This window comes from Marmota flaviventris, chromosome 10 (assembly GCF_047511675.1).
Source record: "Marmota flaviventris isolate mMarFla1 chromosome 10, mMarFla1.hap1, whole genome shotgun sequence".
NCBI classification, from domain to species: Eukaryota; Metazoa; Chordata; class Mammalia; order Rodentia; family Sciuridae; genus Marmota; species Marmota flaviventris.
This window is the reverse complement of record NC_092507.1, coordinates 15532056-15551976: the sequence shown is the minus strand read 5'-3', so window position 1 is coordinate 15551976 and position 19921 is coordinate 15532056. Positions and strand designations below refer to the sequence as shown.

Genomic DNA, 19921 nt, shown 5'->3' with positions numbered 1-19921 from the left:
TCGGGGCTGGGGGTGTGGCATCTCACCTGGCCAGCTAATCACGGACTGGGGATGCCATCAGAGGAGGGAGGCGACCTGATGTGACTTGGAGTGTGAACAGCTCTGCATTCAAATCTCCAGCCTGCTGTTTACTAGCTGTGTGACTTGAAATTGACTCTTTCAGAGCTATTGGTAGATTGAGAAGTAATGAGTGTGACCATCGGAGCCCAGTGCCTGGCTGGTAGGATGGGGTATAGAGGAATAATGATCCGTGGAAATGTCCACTAATCACTAGGTGCACACAGGGGGTCAGTCTGGGACACAGAGGAGGACTTCATGGGGAGGACATTGGTTCTGGGCTCTGAAGGGTGAACAGGAGTTCTCCAAGCCAGGGAGTGACTGTGAGTCCAACAACTCTTACGCGTTCTGTAGACTTGGAGCTGAGGGGCCCGCGACGTTGCTTACACACATAAGCAAATGTAAGCTGTGTACAGTGGAGGTACACAGTCCTGGGAGGGGGGAGGCCATGGGCCGCTGATGAGACAGTCAGTGGCATTGGGTCAGAGGACCCTGTGAGAGCCATGGGCCGGGTGGTCAGCAAGCTTCCTGGAGGGGAGGCGCGGTGGGCAAGGAGGAGAGAGGCTACCTGACCCTTCGTTTCCTGGCTGGCCCTGCTCAGGAGAGGGGCTGCCTATCTCTGTAGGGGCCTGGGGACAGACACCCTGGGTGCTGTCAGGAGCCCTGCTGTGTTCTTGTCACCTCGGCTCTGGCCAATCCCTCTTGAAAGCGAAGAAAACTTGTTCCTAATTATTAATTGTGAAATTGCAAACTGGCTCCTGAGCTGTGCCGAGCAGAGCAGAGCCAAGCCCCAGAGGGGAAGGAGGGGCCCGGCTGGATGGCTACAGAGCCGTGATTTCAGGGGCCCAAGAGGGGGTTTGGGAATGTCACCATGTGAATGTCCCAAGCAGGGACACCTGCCTGACCTAGCCACGCTTCCCTGACCAGGATTTCCACTCCACTCCAGAGTGCTAAGAGTGAGGTAGACCTGGATTCAAATTTTATCTCATCCACCAGCTGGGTGGCCTTGGGCTGGTTACTTAACATCTCTGTGCCTCTACTTGCACATCTCTTACATGGAGTCACAGGATGAGTAAACTAGAAAACACACGGAGACCGCAAGCAAAGGCCCAGAAAGAAGTCACGGCTCAAGAAGCAGTTTCGCCCCGTCTGCTACTGCTGTTGTCATTACAGCAGCAACATTGTCATCATTGCCACTGCGTCCATAACCCAGGCCACTCCATTGCTCAGGGGGAACCCCCAGGGTCATTCCAGCTGCCCATGAGCCAGGACATTTGCATCCAGTGTCACAGCTTGTACCTAGGCAGTGATACCTAGGCAGTGTCCCTCAGCAGGCAGGACTTGAACTCCTGAGTGCCTTTTCCTGGATTTCCTCTGTAATTCCTTCCAGGCCTAATGAGGTAGGTATATGTGTTCCCATTTTATAGATGAGGATACGCGCTCAGAGAGGTGAGGCAACTTGCCCAGGGACACACAGCAATAAATTACAGAGATTCACCCCAAGATCTACTGTTCCAAAACCTTTACTCTTCCTACTTTAAGATTGGGACAGCAGCTTATTCCAGTGGACTCTGAGCCTAGTATCCATCCTCCCACTCCCACTGTCACATCCTCCTGTCCCTGGTTCTCCCCCAACCCCTCAGGGCCTGGAGACTGCTTTGAGCTAAGACCACACATGGGCCACTCGTGTCCTCTGGAGCTAGTACGACCATTGCTCCCCCACGGTCAGCAACCATCAGTCCTCCGCTCCCCACTAGGGGATCCTCCTGGGTCCCCTGCACAGCCCCAGGCAAGCACAACACATGGATGTGTGGGGGCAGGGGGGACCCCATGGGAAGCCGAGCCAGGGGGCTTCCTTGGGCAGAGGCAGCTCAGCAGCATCTGGTTTGGCCGTGGGTCCCCTCTGCCGGGCTGGATGTGGGGAGCGTTCCCCATGAGGCCTGGGTACTGTGCAGGTGGGGACAAGCACTTCTTACTGAGGCGGGAGGGAGCATTGGGGGGCAGAGGGGCAGAGTGCAATGACAAACAGGCCTGGCTCTGTCACAAGTTCCTATCTCTGAGTTGTAGGTTTATCTCTGCAAAATGGGGGCTGGGGCCAGTACCGAGCCTGCAGGTGGTGGGAGAATCGAGTGGGCAGCCGCCCGCGTCCCCCTGCGTGACCTTTGAACCATTCTTATTCTCACCAGTGCTCCTGGAAGTGGGGTGCTCATGCCGTTACTGATGAGGAAGCCGAGGCGGGGGGCCAGGCCAAGCATGCAGGCCGTCTGCGTGTCGGGACTGCCACACGCCTGCCTGCCCTGTGTCCTGCCTCTGATGACATGGTGACGAGGGGCAGGAGAGCGCTGTGCCAGCCGGGTGCTCTCCTCGCGCCCTGTGGCTGGAGCATAGAACACACAGAGGAGGGGCTGGACCTTGGGCCCAGGGGAGGCGCTAGGGTTGTGACCCAGCCATTGTCCCCAGAGGAGCCCACCTCCCAGTCAGTCAGCCGTCACCATCCCCCCTGTGCTCCTCCCTCCCCAGCCCCAGGCGACAGCTCGTCTTTGGGGAAGTGAGTTTTGAGTGTGTGTCCGGCTTCTCCAGGGGCGGTGTCAGGGACCCGCGCGTCCTGCTTCCCAGGAGGTGGGTGGCAGTGTCCTTGTCAACCTGGTTTCCAGGACGGTTTGATGACATCAGGTAGAGGGGCGGGGCTGAGGGACAACCCGCCCTGAGCCTGCTCCTGCAGAACTTCATGGTCCACACAAAGAGAGCCACCCAGACCCAAGTCCCTGAGCTGTCCCTGAGCCCCGTGGGCCCGCGGAGGGCTGCAGAGCGCGTGGGAACACAGGGAGGACTGTGTGCGGGCTGGTGTCGTGTGGCCGTGGGGACGGGCTGGTCCTGCTGGGCTGCTCTTCCTGGTTTGGCTAAGAGCAGCTGCCTTCCTTAGGGGACTGTCCCCCCTGCCAGTCACAGTATCCGGCCCCACCCCACTTTGTCACAAGAACTGGCACAAGAATGAGGGCCGGCCAGTCAGTTCTTCCCGGAGAGGTTTCTGTCCTCCAGGCCGCTGCAAGAGGAGCCCGACCCGCCCTCTGCCCGCGAAGATGGCTAAGCTCAGGGACGACAGTGAGGGGAGGGCAGGCCATTGGATCAGGACGGGGAGACGTCATCACCTGAACTCCTGTGTCACCTCCCACCTGACATCTGACCCTCCCTCCGTTCAGAGGATGCAAACCAAGATGTTTGTTATCAAACCAGGCAGGAGTTGATTTTCTGTCACTTACAGCCCTGAGGGTCATCGAGGAAGCTTCACGGAGGGAGTGGCACTTGAACCATGCACTGGGGGAGTTATTGGGACAAATGTCCATCTGTAAGGGAGCTGGGGCAAAGCACGTGACCCTGACCCACAGGAGGGGACGTCTGGGCGGATCCTGAAGGGCCCTGTGTCACAGAGTGGAGCGCAGACCTACGACTCAGCCACTCACTCTCCCTTCAGCCCCCGAGGGGGTCACTGCCAGGTGCTGGGCTACTCCAGACGCCTAGTGAAGATCCAGTTCTGTCCCCTCAGCAACCCAGCAGGGGGAACACCCATTCACCACCCCACAGGGGAGGGCACAGGCACAGAGAGCCGAGCAGCTGGCTCCTGGTCACACCGCGGGAGTGACAGAGTTCGGCCTGCCCACAGCGCCCGCCACTCCAGCTCGAGGTTCTCTTCCGGTCTCCTGGCCCCGGGGGTGAGCCTGCGGGACCGTGCCTGGGAGGCGCCCCGTGTGGCCTGAGTGGCGGGGAAGGGAGGGACAGAGCCCTGGGCTTCCCTCAGAGGCTGTGGGGTGCTGCCCTGGTCCAGCTCCAGCCCCAGCCAGTGAGGACCACACCAGGCTCCTGCCAGCGCCCGCTGCGATAAGCTCTAAGTGACGGGCTCTGGCTGGGCCACTGAGCCCTCAGTGGGAAGCTGGTGGCTTCGGGAAGCTCTGGCACTTTGCCAGGGAAGCCCTGGGCAGGCCAGAGGGGACAGTGCTCTGGACGGTGGCGTTGGCAGTGGAGCCTGAGGACCTCCGGCATCAGCCCAGGTGCCAGCCTGCCGTGACGCCCAGGCCCCGGTCCTCGGGGTGCTCAGGACTTTCACCTCCTCATTCACAGGGGTTGGGGGTATGAGCCCTGCTTACAAGGGAGGGGGCTGAGGCTCAGCCGGGGCTAGGACTTTCCTGAGGTCACACAGCCAGTTTGCCGAGCTCCATGTCAGGGCGCTGGGCAGGGCTCAGGCTGAGGGCCCCGCTGCGTTTTCCTTGTCTGATGGGACGGTTTCAGGCACAGACGCCTGAGCTCCCTCGGGCCTCACCCCTCCTTCCCACCAAACACCCCTTTCCTTCTTAACCCCAATTCCACAGAGGGCTTTCCCCCAGTAAGGAGTGCTCTGCCTGGTGGCCCCCGGGAGTCCTACACAGATGGCCTTGCGTTGGTGGACTCTAATGTCCCCCTGGTGGCCAGCCCTGGCAGGATATTTGAGAGACGAGCCCAGCGAGTCTTGACAGCCTTCGTTAAACTCCAGCTGGGAGGAGGGAGATGCTCCTGCTGCAGATAAAGGAAATTTTAGGCTGAGCCCCCAGAGTTGGCCCTTTTCTGAGTAAAGAGCTGAAAGTGAGGTTTTCTAGCTGACAGAAGAGTATAAGGGAGGACGCCCCCACTGGGCTCCCTCTTGACCTGAGGGAGCGGTCTCTTTTCTTTTCACTTAAATAAATCCTATAAGCCCAGTGTGGTGGCGCCCACCTGTAATCCCAGCCTCTCAGGAGGCTGAGGCAGGAGGATCGTGAGTTCAAAGCCAGCCTCAGTAATGGCAAGGCACTAAGCAACTCGGTGAGACTCTGTCTCTAAATAAAGTACAAAATAGGGCTGGGGTGTGGCTCAGAGGTCAAGTGCCCCTGAGTTCAATCCCTGGTACCAAAAATAAATAAATAAACCCTGCTCTTTTACACTAAAAAAAGAAAGAGAAGAGAAAAAGGAAACAGCATCAGGGAAGCCTGCAGGTGGAATAGCAGAGATCTCTAAGGCCACCAGTCCCGGGGTGGGGGGGAGGAGCCCCATCATGCTTCCATGCCAACAGCATGGAAGAGACCCTGTTCTAGACCCTCTGTGGGGCTCCAGAGGTATGTGACCTGCTGCCTAATTAGGGAAACAGTGAGCCAGGCTCTTCTGTCCTGCCCCAGATCTCTACCCAGCAAGGGTGCTCAGGGTGCAGCCCAGTCTCCCAGTGGACGGGCCAGGTTGCCTGGCAGGGGAAGGCCAGACTCCCTGGTGGGCGGGGCCAGACTCCCTGGTGGGCGGGGCCAGACTTCCTGGTGGGCGGGGACTTTCCTGTGCCTGGCTGCCTGCCACAAAGGTTTACCCATCCCTTCCCATTTCCTATCCAGAGCTAGGACTCGGCTTCAGTGATGCCTTCTTGGCAGGCAGCTCGTTGTGGGGACATGGTGAGTATTCATGGCACAGTATTCCACCACTGAGAGCTGGGTCATCTTTACTGGATGACATATGTGACCTTACTGTGCCTCAGTTTCTTCAGATCAGATCAGTAAATACATATGATTATTTTGTAAGGATTAAATAGAATGCATGAAAAAGCACTTAGTATTTGGCATACAGTAAGCACTCAGTAAATGTTAGAGGCAATTATTTTTGCTCTTAGCACCATTGTTTATTGTCCGTGTTATTGGGCAGTTCGTGCTCCTGAGGGCCAGGACTCGGCTTCAGTGATGCCTTCATGGCAGGCAGCTCGTTGTGGGGACATGGTGAGTATTCATGGCATGAACCAATGAACAGACCAGTGTGGACACCCCGCCCCGCCATGCCTAGGTAGGGAGGGTGGGTGCTGGGAAGACAAAGCCAGCTCTGGCTCAGGGCTGGCCAGCCCTCTCTGTTCCCAGCGGCCCCCATGGTGAGTCCCCACTTCAGCCTTCCCAGGTAGGGGGTCCATGCCCCCCAGGGATCAAGGTAGCCCCTGTCCTGTCACCTTGGCCACAGCAGGTGTCTGGGTGCCTGATGCTGTTTTCCAGCTCAGGATCCAGCTGCCAGGAAGGGGACAGTTTTCCCCCTGGGCTCAGGAGCCCGCCCCACAAGCTCGCGGTGAGCCCAGCCTCTCTAACCTTCACCCTCCTGCCCCCATTTTCAAAGGCCACCCTCACAAGCAGAGGTGCCCTGCCCCTCACACCGCCCGTGCCCCTGCTGTCTGGCAGGGCAGGTACCGCTCCTGACGCATCAGTCCCCCTTCGGGCTTTTTCTTAGTCCCTGGTGCTCTGAGTGCCCCTGAGAACATTGTGGATGGGCCCAGTCCTCATGGGACTGTCCCCTGTAGAGGACAGGTCTGCTGGAGGCCCGCAGTCCAGGGCCAGAGCTGGGATTGCAACCCAGGCCTTGCTGTGGGCTTCCTCCTCGTTCAGCTCAGCGCACGTTCATGAGCCGCTCTGCGCGCCTGGTCGGGCTGCCCTGCCGAGGCCCAGGCTGGCACCAGACCAGGAGGGAGCCCAGCTTTGGCGACTGTACACCAGTGTCGTCCAGGAGGACTTTCCGCAAGGATCTGTGGGTTCTGTGTCTGTGCTGTCTGGGAGCCATGTGTGACTTGTCCAAATGAGGAATTGAACTTTTCGCTTTATTCCATTTTAATTAAGTTGAATAGCCCCACGCAGTTAACGGCTCTGTGGCAGGGCCCTCGGGTCTGGACCATTCTTTGAGGATGAACCATCCCTGGCCTTGAACCGCACGTCTCAGGCTCCCAGTGAGCAGGGACCGCGCGGGGAGCCAGACTGGCTTCCCAGAGGCATCCTGAGTTCTGTGTCCATCACAGCTGTCAGCATGTTAAACCCGGGTGGCGTTTTCTTCACGCCCAGAGGAATCAGTCCCTATTTTCCTTGAAATGTGAGACCGTCCTGACCCATCTTTCTGCTCCAGTGACTTACACAAGGCAAAGCACGCGGGCCAGGAGCTTTGACAAATGCAGACAGCCATGTAACTGACACCAGAGAGGGGACCGGTTGGCTCAGTGACAGTGGAAACGGAATTGAGTCAAGTGAACACAGATATACAGGGACGGCGGCGTTAACGGGGGCTTTAGCCCAAGGCAGCAGCCCAACCCAGAGGCCAGGCTGGTCCCTGGACACAGGGGGAGGTGAGCTGGGCACAAGCCTGGTGACTTTGCATTGGTCGGGCAGGGTTCCAAGAGACCATCTGGCATAAGGCTCCGATGGCCCTGAGGTTATCTTCAACTTGTCTGAGGAATTGCTGAGTTGCCCTGTGGCCGGTGCCACCCTCCTGGGCCAATACCCTGGCCTCTGGCTCCATCCGGGCCCCAGGACAGGGCTGAGGGCTCCCGGTGCTCAGGCTGCTGTGGCTGCTGGAAAAGCACACAGGCGGGTGGGACAGACACCAGCCCCAGAGGGCGGCCGACACACGTATGCGGAGCCCACTGGAATCTGACCCAAAAGTGAAGGCAGCAAAGGGGACAGGGCCCTGTCCCTGTTGCCATCAGACAGCCACTGGCCCAAGGGAAGACTCAGGATTTTCAGCAAAAACAGCCTTTGGGTCCCTGGAATGTAACCTTGGCGACCCTTAGCATCGTACCCTGTGTGTCAGAAGTGTCATCTACAGCCAAGCCAGTTTTGGGGAAACTAATAACATATTGCCCAGCTGTGTGACCTCCAAACTCAGTGATTTTGAAGTTGACTAAGTGAAGCTGGGCGTTATTTAGGCCGCCCCACGACAGTTCCATCTCTGCAGACATCTGCTTCTGAGGTTTCATCAGGATCTCCTGACAGGTCCACTGCCAAGAGTGAAGCACCCTCCTCAAAGCCCAGAGTCTATTTACCGTGCCCAGGGGTCTGTTGAATGTTCTCAGCCTTTGTCCACCTCGGTGGTCCCCTGCTGTCTCATGAGCACGCTGGGATCCCTGTAGACGACATTTCCATCCCCCGGAAAGTTCCCTCTTTTCCAGCCTCAGAGGCACCACTGTTCTGACGTCTGTCACCATGGATTAGTCTGACCCATTTTGAAGTGTCACATAAATCATTTTCCCACTTTTGACTCAAACAAAGCTCCAAGAAATATGTGTCTTTTCTCTTTGCTGCAAGTGACACTGCGCGGTAAATAGTGGGGCAGCCCTGGGCCATGCGGAGGAGGAAAGGGTGGGCTGTGGAGGCTGGGGACTTGGCCTGTCCTCGGGACAGCCCCCCCCCCAGCTGCAGTGGGCAGTTACCCCGAGAGAATGTGGGTCCAGCATCACCCAGTCTTTTTTTATTTGTTACTATCTTTTTTTTTTCTTTTTTAAAGGAAAGTTGGAAATACTGATTTTCATGTCATCGCCAAAATCTCCAGAAAGTTGGCATTTCAAAAACTTTTACACAGCGGTGGGCCAGATCCAGGGTCAGCCGCTCCGTGAGCTTGGTCTTGGGGCAGTGTCGGTGGCAGTCATAGCTGGGACTTGTCCAGGGCTTCCTTTGTTTTCTGTCCTGTTCCAAGGGCTGCCTATGAAGTCACTGAAGTCCTCAGAACAATGTGCTCATAAACCCGTTTCACAGTTGACGGTAAACTGAGCCCTGGGGAGGGACTAGGGGCAGCTCAAGGTTACAGACCGAGGCCTTGGCAGGGTTGGGATCTGGACTGTGAGTGTCTGGGTTCCCACACGCTGCATGGCCTCCCCAGGGAGCAGGGTGGTGGCCGAGGCTGCTGGGGCTGCGGCCTTGCCAGTCACCAGGGGTGCTGCCCCCAGGTCTGCCCTGGCACCGGCAGTTTTGGGGTCCGGGCACCTTGGCAGGCGGTTGGAGGAACCCTGAGTAAGCAGTGCCTGGAGAGAAGCCGGTGGTGGAGTCAGGAGCACAGGCCCTGCCAGTGCTCCACGAGGAGCCACCAGAGGTGTGGAAAGGGCAGAAGCAGCAGGACCCTGCAGGGGGGAGCCCAGCCCAGGAGGGACGGGGAAGAATGTGTCCTGGGTGACAGCGTCCAGGTCAGGACGGGCTGCTGCCCCAGGGTGCTAGTGGCTGGGCATGCCTACTCCCTGGGGACTCGTGCAGACAGGCCTGCTGCCTGGAGAAGCAGGAGGAAAGATAAGGATCACCTGGCAGAACGGCCCCTCTCTATCCTCACCTCCCACCCAAAGGGGCGGGGCCTGCACCCCAGGCCTGAATTCCCTTCCTGTGCCATCTGGCCATATCCCCAAAGCCCGGAATTGCAGGGAAGAGGGTCTGTGGTCTCTCTGGAACTTGAAGGGGATGGCAGGGTGGGACCAATAGACCTTCCCCTCTGGCCCTTATCCTACAGGCAAGTCCCTGTGTTGGTATGCAGTAAGTGCTAAATGAGTTTTTGCCATTATTACTGGGTTTTCCCAGTTTGCTGTTCACCACCACTTTCCAGATCTGTGCTGTTATCACCCGCTATTTGAGAGAGCTGAGGATCAGAGAGGTTGCCCAGGACACACAGCCAGAGAGGCATTGGCAGGACTAGTAAACTGATGTGTGGTGCACTTAGTGCCAGCCTGGTGCATGGCGCAGGACCCACGGTGGCAGCAGAGGAGGCGCGGGGAGGCAGGACTGGTCAAAGACGGCTTCACAGAGGAGGTGACTGGACTAGGCTGCCATTTCCCCTGGAGCCAGCTCTGTGACCTGGGTGAGAGCACCCAGCAGCTTGGGCGGGGCCCTGGAGCCTTTCCAGACCTTCCAGCAGCTTCCACCCCAGGGGAGCCCCCCAGGCCAGCTGCTGGTCCCGGGCACTGTGGAGGGGCAGCCTGGCCCTGATCTGATCACATCACCTCTCCAATCCTCGCTTCCCTCCTTGGTCCAGTGGGGGCAGCGCTATCTACCCTGCAGGGTGGTGGCGAAGGCCCGGCGTGCGGTAGGTGCTCAGGAAGCAGGGGTCAGAACCTCTGTGAAGTGGCTGCTGAAATGACTGGCCTTTGAGGACAGAAGACGGGTCCCCAGCAGAGCCCCGGGGAGCTGGTCCACACATTAGCTCGGAACCCCACTTCTCGAGGCCGGGAGGAGGCACTGAGCCTTTTCAGCAGCTCTGTCGCCGCACAAGGGCATCAGGGAGCCACCTGGCCAATAGTTGTTGTCCCCCAGACCTGAGCCCAGCAATCACTTGCTGAGCACTTACTGCATACCAGGCACCATGCAGAGCACTGGGGTTGGAGCTCTGCCCTGTGGAGTGTGGCTCCAGAGTCAGTCCTCGAGGAGGGACAGCAGCCTTCCGGAACAGGAAGTGCCCATCTGGGGTGGCCGTCCACTGTCAGAGCCTTTTCCCACACCTGAGTCCCTCTGTCCTGATGACACCCAATGAGGATGGTGCTGTTACCCCATCTCACAGTTGAGGAAAGTGAGACCCTGACACCAACTGCTCTAGGCCACGTGGCTGGGCCAGGATGTGGGGCCCCGGCCACACCAGGTCCAGCGCTCTCACCCTGCTGCTCAGCCACCTCCGTGGAGGACAGCTGTGCAGCCTGAACGCAGCAGCCAGCAGGCCTCAGGGAATCCACCATGAGGGTGGCCTGCCTGTGCCACGGCCCGTGTGTCCACCCCGTGATGCTGAGCACCGTCCCCATGGAGGCTGAGACTTTCTGTGCCCACCCTGCATGCAGTCTTGGAGCTTTAGAGCCATTAGTTCTCAGAGAGATTTTCAAACTCTGTTTCTTGGATCCTTTGAGAGGACCAGGTTCAGGGTCAGGACACGAGGCCATTGAGGGCAGAAGCAGCAGCTCGGCTTAGATCAAGGTTCTTGTGGTGGTTGTTTGGTCCCAGGGATCACACTCAGGGGCACTTAACTGCTGAGCCTCATCCCCAGCCCTTTTTATTTTTTATTTTGAGACGGCATCTTGCTAAGTTGCCGAGGCTGAACTTTGAACTTGCAATCCTCCTGCCTCAGCCTCCCAAACCCCTGGGATACAGGTGTGTGCCACAGTGTTCCACCCATGTTGAGTTTCCTTTTTAAAAAATAAATGGCTCCATGGGATTAAAAATCTGTGTATTTGTAAACCACTGCTCTGATCCAGCCTCCACCTCCCCATTTCATAGACAAAAAAACTGACGGCAAAGCCTGTTCTTTCCCCACAAATGGTGATTCGATTCACGCCTGGTTCCAAGTCTTTCTTGCTCTTTGACTTCACAGCCCTGTGAGGAGACCCTGGCCCGAGCACTCTGAGGCTCAGGTGCCCAAGGATTAGACTCCAGGGAGCCTGGCTCCAAAGCTGCACTCTCACCCAGCCCCCAGGTTGACACACTCCTTCTTATAATCCAAAGGGGGGAGTCACTCGCTGACACCCAGGGAAAGGTGGCACCAGAATTGCCACCAGAGTGTGGGGCTCCCAGTCGCTTCTGCTGCCCAAGACATCACCTGGGCTGGAGGGGGAGACAAGCCTGGGTGAACCCTGGCTGCCACCCACTGACCCTGTGACTCTGGATAAGTGGCCTCTCTGAGCATGTTTGCTCACCCTAGAAAAGGGGTAACAGTGCCCACATCAGGAAGTCATCGTGAGAGTCGGACGGGATCCTTCTCCTGCATTGGTCAGCTTGGGGTTCATCCATCTGGGGAGTCCCCAAAGCTTCCTGTTCCGTCCACTTCTTCTTCCCTCTTCTCAGCCACCACCCTCCCACTTGGGTAGCACAAATACTAATTATAACCGTTTCCATGAGCTGTTTCCTGGTTGAGCCTAATTACTGGGCAGGACAGTCATCGTCACCATTATAAATATCATTAAATGAGACAGATTGACTTTGTCCTGAGTTTTATGTGATTAGATCGGCAAATTGTCCGGGCACACTTGGCCTCCCCAGCTGGAGACTCACCCAGCTCACTTGTGCTGCACCCAAGGGTGCCGGAGCTTGAGAAGGTGCCCTGGCATCTGCAGTGGCCCCAGGGTCAGGGCCAGCTGTGCCTCCCTGGTCTGCCTTGAACTTGGTGCTCGGGGAAGCTCAGAGAAGACATCTAAGCCCCTTGAACCCAGCTGGGAGGCCATGTCCAAAATGGTGAGGATGAAGCTGGTGGGCAGGGCAGGGTGGAGGGAGGTGGCGGCCACCACCTTATTTATTATCATGGCAATACAGCCAGCTCTGGGGACAGAAACACCTGGTTCACATCCAGCTTTGTTATTTACCAGGTGGGTTACTGGACAGGTAGCTCAGCCCCCGCAGCCCAGGTGGTTTACACCGAGTTGGAAAAGAGTCAAGAACTCACCTGTGCCTGGCGTGTGCGCGCTTCCCCAGGGGTCCCCCCCTCCTGAAGAGCCCACTGCCACAGGCGCTGAGGTTTCCTGGGGACAGACTGAGGACCTTGAGTCTCATTTAGCTTATTTGGATAAGTGACCCCACAGACAAGGCACCCTGAGCCTCCTGTTAGGAGAGGAGAAAACCAAAGCCCAGACAAGCAGGGAAATGCCTTTGTCAAGGTCACACAGCCCCCATTGGAGGCCAGCCACTCCCTTGGGATGAGATGCTAGAAGCAAGCTTCTGGGGGCCTTGGGGAAGGGTCCCACCACCTGGAGGAAGGTGCACGTAGGAGTCAAGCAGGACGGAAGGCGGAGAGGGTTAGGGCCTGCGAGCAGGAAGCTGGGCAGTTGGGGTGCAGCCAGTCACAGTGCGGGGGAGCAGTGAGAGGTGAGGGGCCAGGAGCAGGTCCCTGGTGGGGGAGGTGGGGCCGAGAGCCTTTATTCAGCCAGCTCCGAATGAGGCGGAGAGAGACCTGAGTCGCACCAATCCATTTAGAAAGTTCCGCCGAGCCCACCGGCCGATGAGGGGCCAGGGTGAGTGGAGTTGGAGGTCCAGGGCCTGGGTGCTGACCAGGAAGGACCTCCGAGGAGGGCAGAGCCAGGAGGCCTGGACAGAGGCTCAGCGGGCAGGTAGAGGCCCTTAGGTGGGTGCGGGGTGGCCCATGGGGAGGAACAGGTGGTGCCGCGAGGCGGGGGGCTTGGCACGAATGGCCTCCTCCCTGGGCACCGAGACAGCGCTGGGCAGGGTTCTCCATGCCCCCGGGGACCCTGCACGTGAGTCAGCCCTGGGCCGGTGGCGAGTGCTCCCTGGCCCCTGCGTGTGCGGGCACGTCTCTCCCACCCGCTCCAGAGCCAGCGCCAGCCCGGGGACTGCGGTCCAGACCAGGGCGACTGACTCATGGGCTGGGGGCTGGGGGGGCTGCTGCTGCTCAAAGGAAGGGGGAGCAGGCTGACCTCCCAATGCCCCTCTACCCTTGGCCTTCCCGTGTCTCACTGGGGCACCTGTGCCACCCCTGCCACCGTTCCCTGCTAGGCCTCCAGCTCCTCCGACCCCTTGGTGGCACAAAGCAGTCTCCCTCCCCCACGCCCAGCGGCCACATCCCTTCCTTTGTCCCACAGCCCAACTGGGGCAACCCGTAGGCTCCACAGCTCTGGAGAGCTGGCTCCAGGAAGGAGGCACAGGAGATGGGGAGACCTCGAGAAGCCAGGAAGGCCCCGTCTGCATGTCAGCGCTGCTCACTAGCCAGCGCTACCCTGGCTGGAGCCTCGGTCTCTGCGTCTGTGAAATGGGGCTCCCGGGACTGACTCCACAAGGTGACCCCAAGCCATAAGTAAGAGGAGAGCGTAGAAGAGCTGTGTCGGTCAAGGACTGCTTTCTCTTCCAGGGAATGGCCAGTTATTTTGTTAAATAAACCTTTTAACTTTAGAGCAATTTTAGATAGAATTATGGTGACGATAGTGTGGAGAGGGCCCTGGCACCCCACTCTCAATTCCCCGTATTGTTAGCGTCTTGTGTGAAGCGCTTCCAGTACTGGGGCCTTATGACTCACCGACGTCCACACCCCACTCACGTTCCTTAGGGGTGCCCATTGTCCCCTTCTGTGCCCTCTGCAGGCCACATTACGTTACTCTGTGTGTCTTTCGGCTCCTCGTGACCGTGACAGTTTCTCAGACTCTCCTGGCCTCTGATGCCCTTGCAGTTTTGAGGGTCCCAGCCAGGTGCTCTGTAGGATGTTCCTCAAGTGGGTCTCCTCTTGTGGCTCACAATCAGACGTGGGTGACGTGGTTTGGGGAGGGGGACCACAGAGGTAAAGCACCTGGTCATCACATCAAGGGCTCAGCGAACCTGCTGACGGCTGTGTTCCGGCCCTGGCTGTGGGCAGCAGTCTCGGTCACCTGGGCAGTCAGTTATTTTTGCCCTGAGGACAGCAACAGGGTTGGGATAGAGTCAGATGTTGACGGAACCAAGGCCAAGACTAGAAAGTGTACCTGAGAGCAGGAGCCAGTGGCCAGGGCAGGGTGGGGGACATGGCGGGAAGCAGGCCTGAGGTGGGGTCACGGAGCCCCCAGAGGGAAAGCAACATGGCTAAGGTCATGTGAGCCAGGGAACCTGGGGCTGGGCCCGGGTCTGTCTTTACTGCCTCTGGGCCAGGCCTTCCCTCTGCCAAGTAAATGTCTCGAAGCTGCCTTTCCAGGACAGGGTGTTAGGGGAAGCACGTTCCTGATAAGGTTATTCTTAACTCACTTTATTCCACAGGATTCATGGTTGGCTACAACTAAACTACATTCAGTAAAACGATATGCTCTAGAAATAGACAATCAGGATCGTGGAAAACGTAAACAAAGAAAAGCCAAACATAAAGGCCAGGAAAGTACCAGTAAGTGAGTTTCAGATTTGGCTGTGAGGATCCTGGCAGCCAAGGAAAAAGGGATAGAGGCTGACTCCTATGACAAAAAGTAAAACCTGGGTGTGGTGGTGCCCATCTGTAATCCCAGTGGCTTGGGAGGCTGAGGCAGAACGATCTCGAGTTCAAAGCCAGCCTCAGCAAAAACTGAGGTGCTAAGCAACCCAGTAAGACCCTGTCTCTAAATAAAATACAAAATAGGGCTGGGGATGTGGCGCAGTGGCCAAGTGCCCCTGAATCAGTCTCCGGTACCCCCGCCCCAAAAAGTAATAGTGATGTCCAAGGGTGTCATCCTTCAGAGTGGCGGCCATTTTGTTACTGTCTTGCCTTTTACCCACGGTCCTCCTATTTGACTCTTCCTCGAGTTCATTCAAGCAGTAAATTCTGTTTTTTTCATGGTTGAAATCACAGATGCCTGTGCCCTAGTGAAAATCTGGGATATAAACCAACCAGCTGCCTGTGTAGCAGGCTCTCTGCTGGGTGCCGGGGATGCAGGTGCGAAGGTGAAGCCATGGCTGCCTGCCCCCTCGGGTTCTCGCCATCGCAGGTAGACACCCAGAGGCCTAAATATCCTGCGGGTGCTGTGCTGGGGCACACTGGAGGGAAGGGCACAATTCCTTCTGACTGGGGAGGAAAGGAGGGCTTCTTGGAGGAGGAGGCGGGGATCAAGATGGAGAGGGGTAGTTAGAGTAGAGCAGGCAGAGTCCTGGTTGTGGAGAAAACAGCTCCAGGCCCCTTGCAGGTGGGGACCAGGTCCTACTCAGAGCTGCCCCGTCAGCTCGCAGCCAGGGCCTGGCAAGTATCAGGGACTAGCAAGCTTGTGTCGAAGGAGACAAGATGGGGCAGGGGAGGGGTGGGGGAGGCTGGGCCATTTGGGGAACCCCTGAGTGCCGGTCCAAGGAGGGGGTGTTTGTTCTTTACACATTGCAGATCAACTGAAGCCCCTCAAACCTGATATTTTATAAAGTGACCATGGCACAGTAATAACAGCTAACACCTGGTGGGCACCTGCTGAGGGCCCCTCACTGTTCGGGTACTTTGTCTATATTAGTTATCAGAGCAGTCCTGACGGGGAGGGACCGTTTGTCTTTTTTATATATTTATTTAAGTTCTGGGAATTTAACCGATGGGGTGCTTTACCCCTGAGCTACATCCCCAGTCCTTTCTATTTTTCATTTTGAGATAATCTCGCTAAGTGGCTTGGGGCTTCGTTAAGTTGCTCAGATTGGCCTTGAATTTGCAATCTTCCTGCCTCTGCCTTCTGAGTCCCTGAGATTATAGGCGCGTACCCCGTGCCCGTTTATTTATTTATTTATTTGGCAGTACTAGGGACACTTACCACTGAGCTATATTCCCAGCCCCTTTTATTTATTTTTAACAGGGTCTTGCTATCCTAGAGGGAGGAACTATCTTAATCTTCCCTCATTTTACAGATGGGACCACTGAGCTCAGAGAGACCACTGAGTCACTTGCCCAAGGTCACACAGCTTGGAACTGTAGATTAAGGCTCTAAACTGAGGTTTGGAAAGACCTTTTACTCACTGTGCCTGCTGAATGTAAGCATTTAGCTCATAGGCAACATGCATGTGCCCTGGGTGCCATGTGACAGTTTAACAGGCCAGCCAGTGACGGGCACCAGGAGCAGGAACTGATGGGCACTTGGCCACAGGACGGCATCTCTACAGAGCTGAGCTTCGGAGTACAGTGTGCAGACAGTTGAGGGTGTGGCCATCAGCCCTTGGCCTCAGAGTTCCTCTCATGGGGCTGCTGTTTGTTGCCTCCGACATGTTCCAGGATTCCTTGAAGATCCCCTGCCTTTGGCAAACCAACCGCAAGAGCCATGGGAGTGACTAACGCTGTCCAGACAAATGGGCCGTGCCCGGGTGGCACCAGGCCATGAGGCCTTTGTTGTCAGAAACGTGAGCATTTATACGTCTCGTTCTCATCCACCCTGGGCCTTCCATCTCCACAGGGCAGGGCTTCCAGCCCTCACTGGTTTCTGGCACTTTCCCCCCATCTAGTGGGGACATGGGGGACCAGGGCATTCTGCAGGGAGCTATGGTTCCACTGCTCATTCTCGGTCTCAGCCAAACCCTTCTGTTGAGCACCAGGCCCGGAGTCAGCCCAGATTCCTCCTCCGCAGCTGCAGGCACACCAAGGCGGAAACTCCCCACAAAGCCAAGGTTGTTCTCCTTTCCCTGCGCTCCTGGGGCCGGGTGTGGCATCTGCAACCGCAAATGAGGCAATTAGGGAGCACAGCGCTGGCCATCCGCCAGCCCAGCACCCCGGTCTTCCTGGGGCACTGACTCCCTGAGGTCCCCACCTGGAGAAGCAGCCCGCCCTCCGCAAAATGCATGGACCAGAGTCCGGGCCCCAGGCCGGCCTGGCCACCTTCTAGCTGTGTGCCTTGGGCTTTGGAGGCTGCTTAGTGAAGTCAGTAGCAACAGGATTGGGAGATAAGCGCAGAAGATCCTGGTCCTTGCTCTCCAGCCTGGTGACAAGAGGGGACAAGTGCTGCCTCCTCCCTGATCCTCAGTCTTTAAGTGAAGCAGAGGAGGGATACTTTTTTTGTTTTATGGCACACAGTAGGTGTTCATGGCACATAGTAGGTATTCGTGGCACACGGTGGAGGTCAGGTCTGTGCAGCCCCTCTCCCCTGCCCTTCCTAAATCCCGCTGAGGCCAAGCCTAAGGGGGTGTAGGGATTCCACACAGTGGCTGACTAGCACATCCGGGGGTGGGGCTGCCATTGTTGAACTGTCACTCACCAATGAGGCCCCATGGTGCTCCCCACCCAGCGGAGCCCCGCTAAGCCTTCCCCACCTCGAGGGGGGGGGCCTGCAGCAGTATTTCAGGAAGGGGGCCCTCAACTTTTGTGTGCTGAAAGATAAACAGGCCTCCATCTCAGTGTTTTGGGGTGCACATAAGCTTCCTGTATGGCCGTGTCGGGGTAGACTTCAGGGTGCCTGGTCTTGGTCCCTGGAGCCAGCGGCCAGCCTCCCTGTCTTGCCTCCCACCTTTGCTCACACATCTGGAGGCTGCAGCCTCAGGCGAGGCCTAGAGGCAACAGACCCAGCTTCTGGACCTCCTGTCCAGAGTGGAAGACACCACTGTCCTGCAAGCTGTCCTGGGACACAGCAGGCAAGCAGGTGGGGGGGTAGTCAGGAGATCTTCCCAGAAAGGGAAGTCTCTGAAATGAGACAGAGGAGAGAGAGGAAGCCCTTGCTAAAGGACACTGGCAAGTTACGCCCAGCCTCAGTTTCATTTTCCACCAAAAGGGCCAAGCGGATCTGCTTCTGAGAACAGGTAGGTGAGAGGGGGTGACAATCCCTCACACCCAGGGGCTCCTGGGGAGATGTCCGGGATTTAGCTTCGTTTTCAAGGGCCTCTCCCTCGGGCACTTGACACTTTACTGGCAGCCAAGTTAGGGAGGCTGCCTGGGCGGGGCTGGCCTGACTCGGCCGTCCACCTGCCCACCTAAGAAATAGGCCAAGGATGGAAAAAGGAATCTTAGGTAGTTTGATCAAACTGGGGAGGAAGAACTAGATTGCTCCTCTACGGGTCCCAAGGAAGTGGTGACAGTTTACAGAAACAAAAGCCAGGCGATAAATGTATGTAGATTTAGCAAGAGCACATGTCAGTGGTGCTGATGGGAAGGGGGATAGTTTTTATTTTTGGCATGAGGAAGTTTAGGAGCTGTTTCAACTCCTGTCTCTTGGTGTAACCCAGTGTTCTGGTGTAGAAGAATCCCGGCTATAACCCAAATGAAGCACCTCTGAAGTCCCTTCTCTCTTTGAGGGGGACAATGGGATTTTTTCTACCAAGGGGGAGTGAGGCAGAAGTTTCAAGAATTTTAAGATTCTCCCCGCTCACCCAGGACCTGTGCCCCTGTTTTCTTTGGACTTAGACATTACAAAGACAGAAATCTTGAGGATATAAAGGCACCTTCCCCAACTCGCTCCACCATTCATTTTAACACTTGCCCCCCCCCATTTGTTCTACCATTCATTTTAAGTAGGGTGCTGTTTGTTGAGTACCTACTATATGCCAGGGGCTGGAGATTCTCTGCTGACAGGCCAGACAAGGTCCCAGCCCTGATAGAGCTTGTGATTCTAGGAAGAGGCAAAGAGCTAGACAATGAAAACATAAAAACAACAAAGTATTAACAGACTACAGTAAATTCTCTAAAGGAAAGCAAACAGGCTTCTGTAATGAGAAGGTGCAGAGCTCCTGCGGGTGGCTGGGATATTGCAGGAGGTGGCATTTCAGCTGAGCCCTGAAGCAGGCGCTGGCTGAGAGGAGAAAGATGAAAGAAGAAAGTTCCAGAGGAGACAGCAGCAGCTACAAAGATCTTGGGGGAAGGGGCAACTTGGGGAATCTGAAGAACAGAGTGAATGCCAGAGAAGATGGGCCTGAGTGGGCGAGGAGCAGCCTGAGATAAGGGACAGGAGTGGCCAGGGCTCTGGGGCCCTGGTAAATGTCATTCCAGGGCTGGCCGAGGGCTTTTAAGCAAGGGGTGGCAAGATGAGAACTTTGGTTCTGAAGACAGCTCTGGCTGCTGGGGAGACCACCAGACAGCAGGTGTGGCAGCCAGGACACTCTGAGGAGCCACCATCTTGCTGATCCTGAGAACTTGGTCGGTCATCTCCCTGCTCTGATCCCGTGCATTCGAACCTGTGTGATTGTGAGAATCCACTGGGAATGAACAAAAATGCATTTTCCGAAACTGAAAAATATGGTTTAAAGTGGTGTGTCCTCTGGGATTCTGCTGGATTAGGCCTTTTTGGGATTCAGTGTGGCAGGGACAGTGCTGGGCCCCAGAGTCCCCACCTAAACACCGGACACCTAAGAGAGCCCACTCTTCCAATGGGCTGAGGAAGGCGAGGGAAGGGTGCTTGGAGGGGATACCTGTGTGGAGCTCTCTACTCCTGTGGGAGGGGGGACCCAAGGGTCACTTTCGTGGTTGGTTTGTTTAACAGCTTATGAGTTTTGACCTGGTCCAAATCCATGATGTCTTTGTTCTGTTTTTGTGTGCTGGGGAGGGAACTCGGGCCTCTGCACGCTTAGGAGAATGGTCCATTCCTGAGCTACATCTCCAGCACTCTCAAAGCTACAATTCTTCATGTACCCAGGAAGGGACACAACCTTTGAGGAAGAGTGTGGCAGGCACCGGATTACCTTTAGCCAATCAAATGCATATGGCTTTTTTCATTCTATGTCAAGAAATTTCCCTGGAATTCTCTGAAATT

At 56.7% G+C, this 19921-nt stretch overlaps 1 protein-coding gene across 1 annotated transcript in view; it reads left to right on the top strand.

The window, feature by feature from the left end:
- Ece1 (endothelin converting enzyme 1) overlaps positions 1-19921 on the top strand; it is a 94988-nt gene that overhangs the window by 22597 nt on the left and 52470 nt on the right. The window lies entirely within an intron of this gene.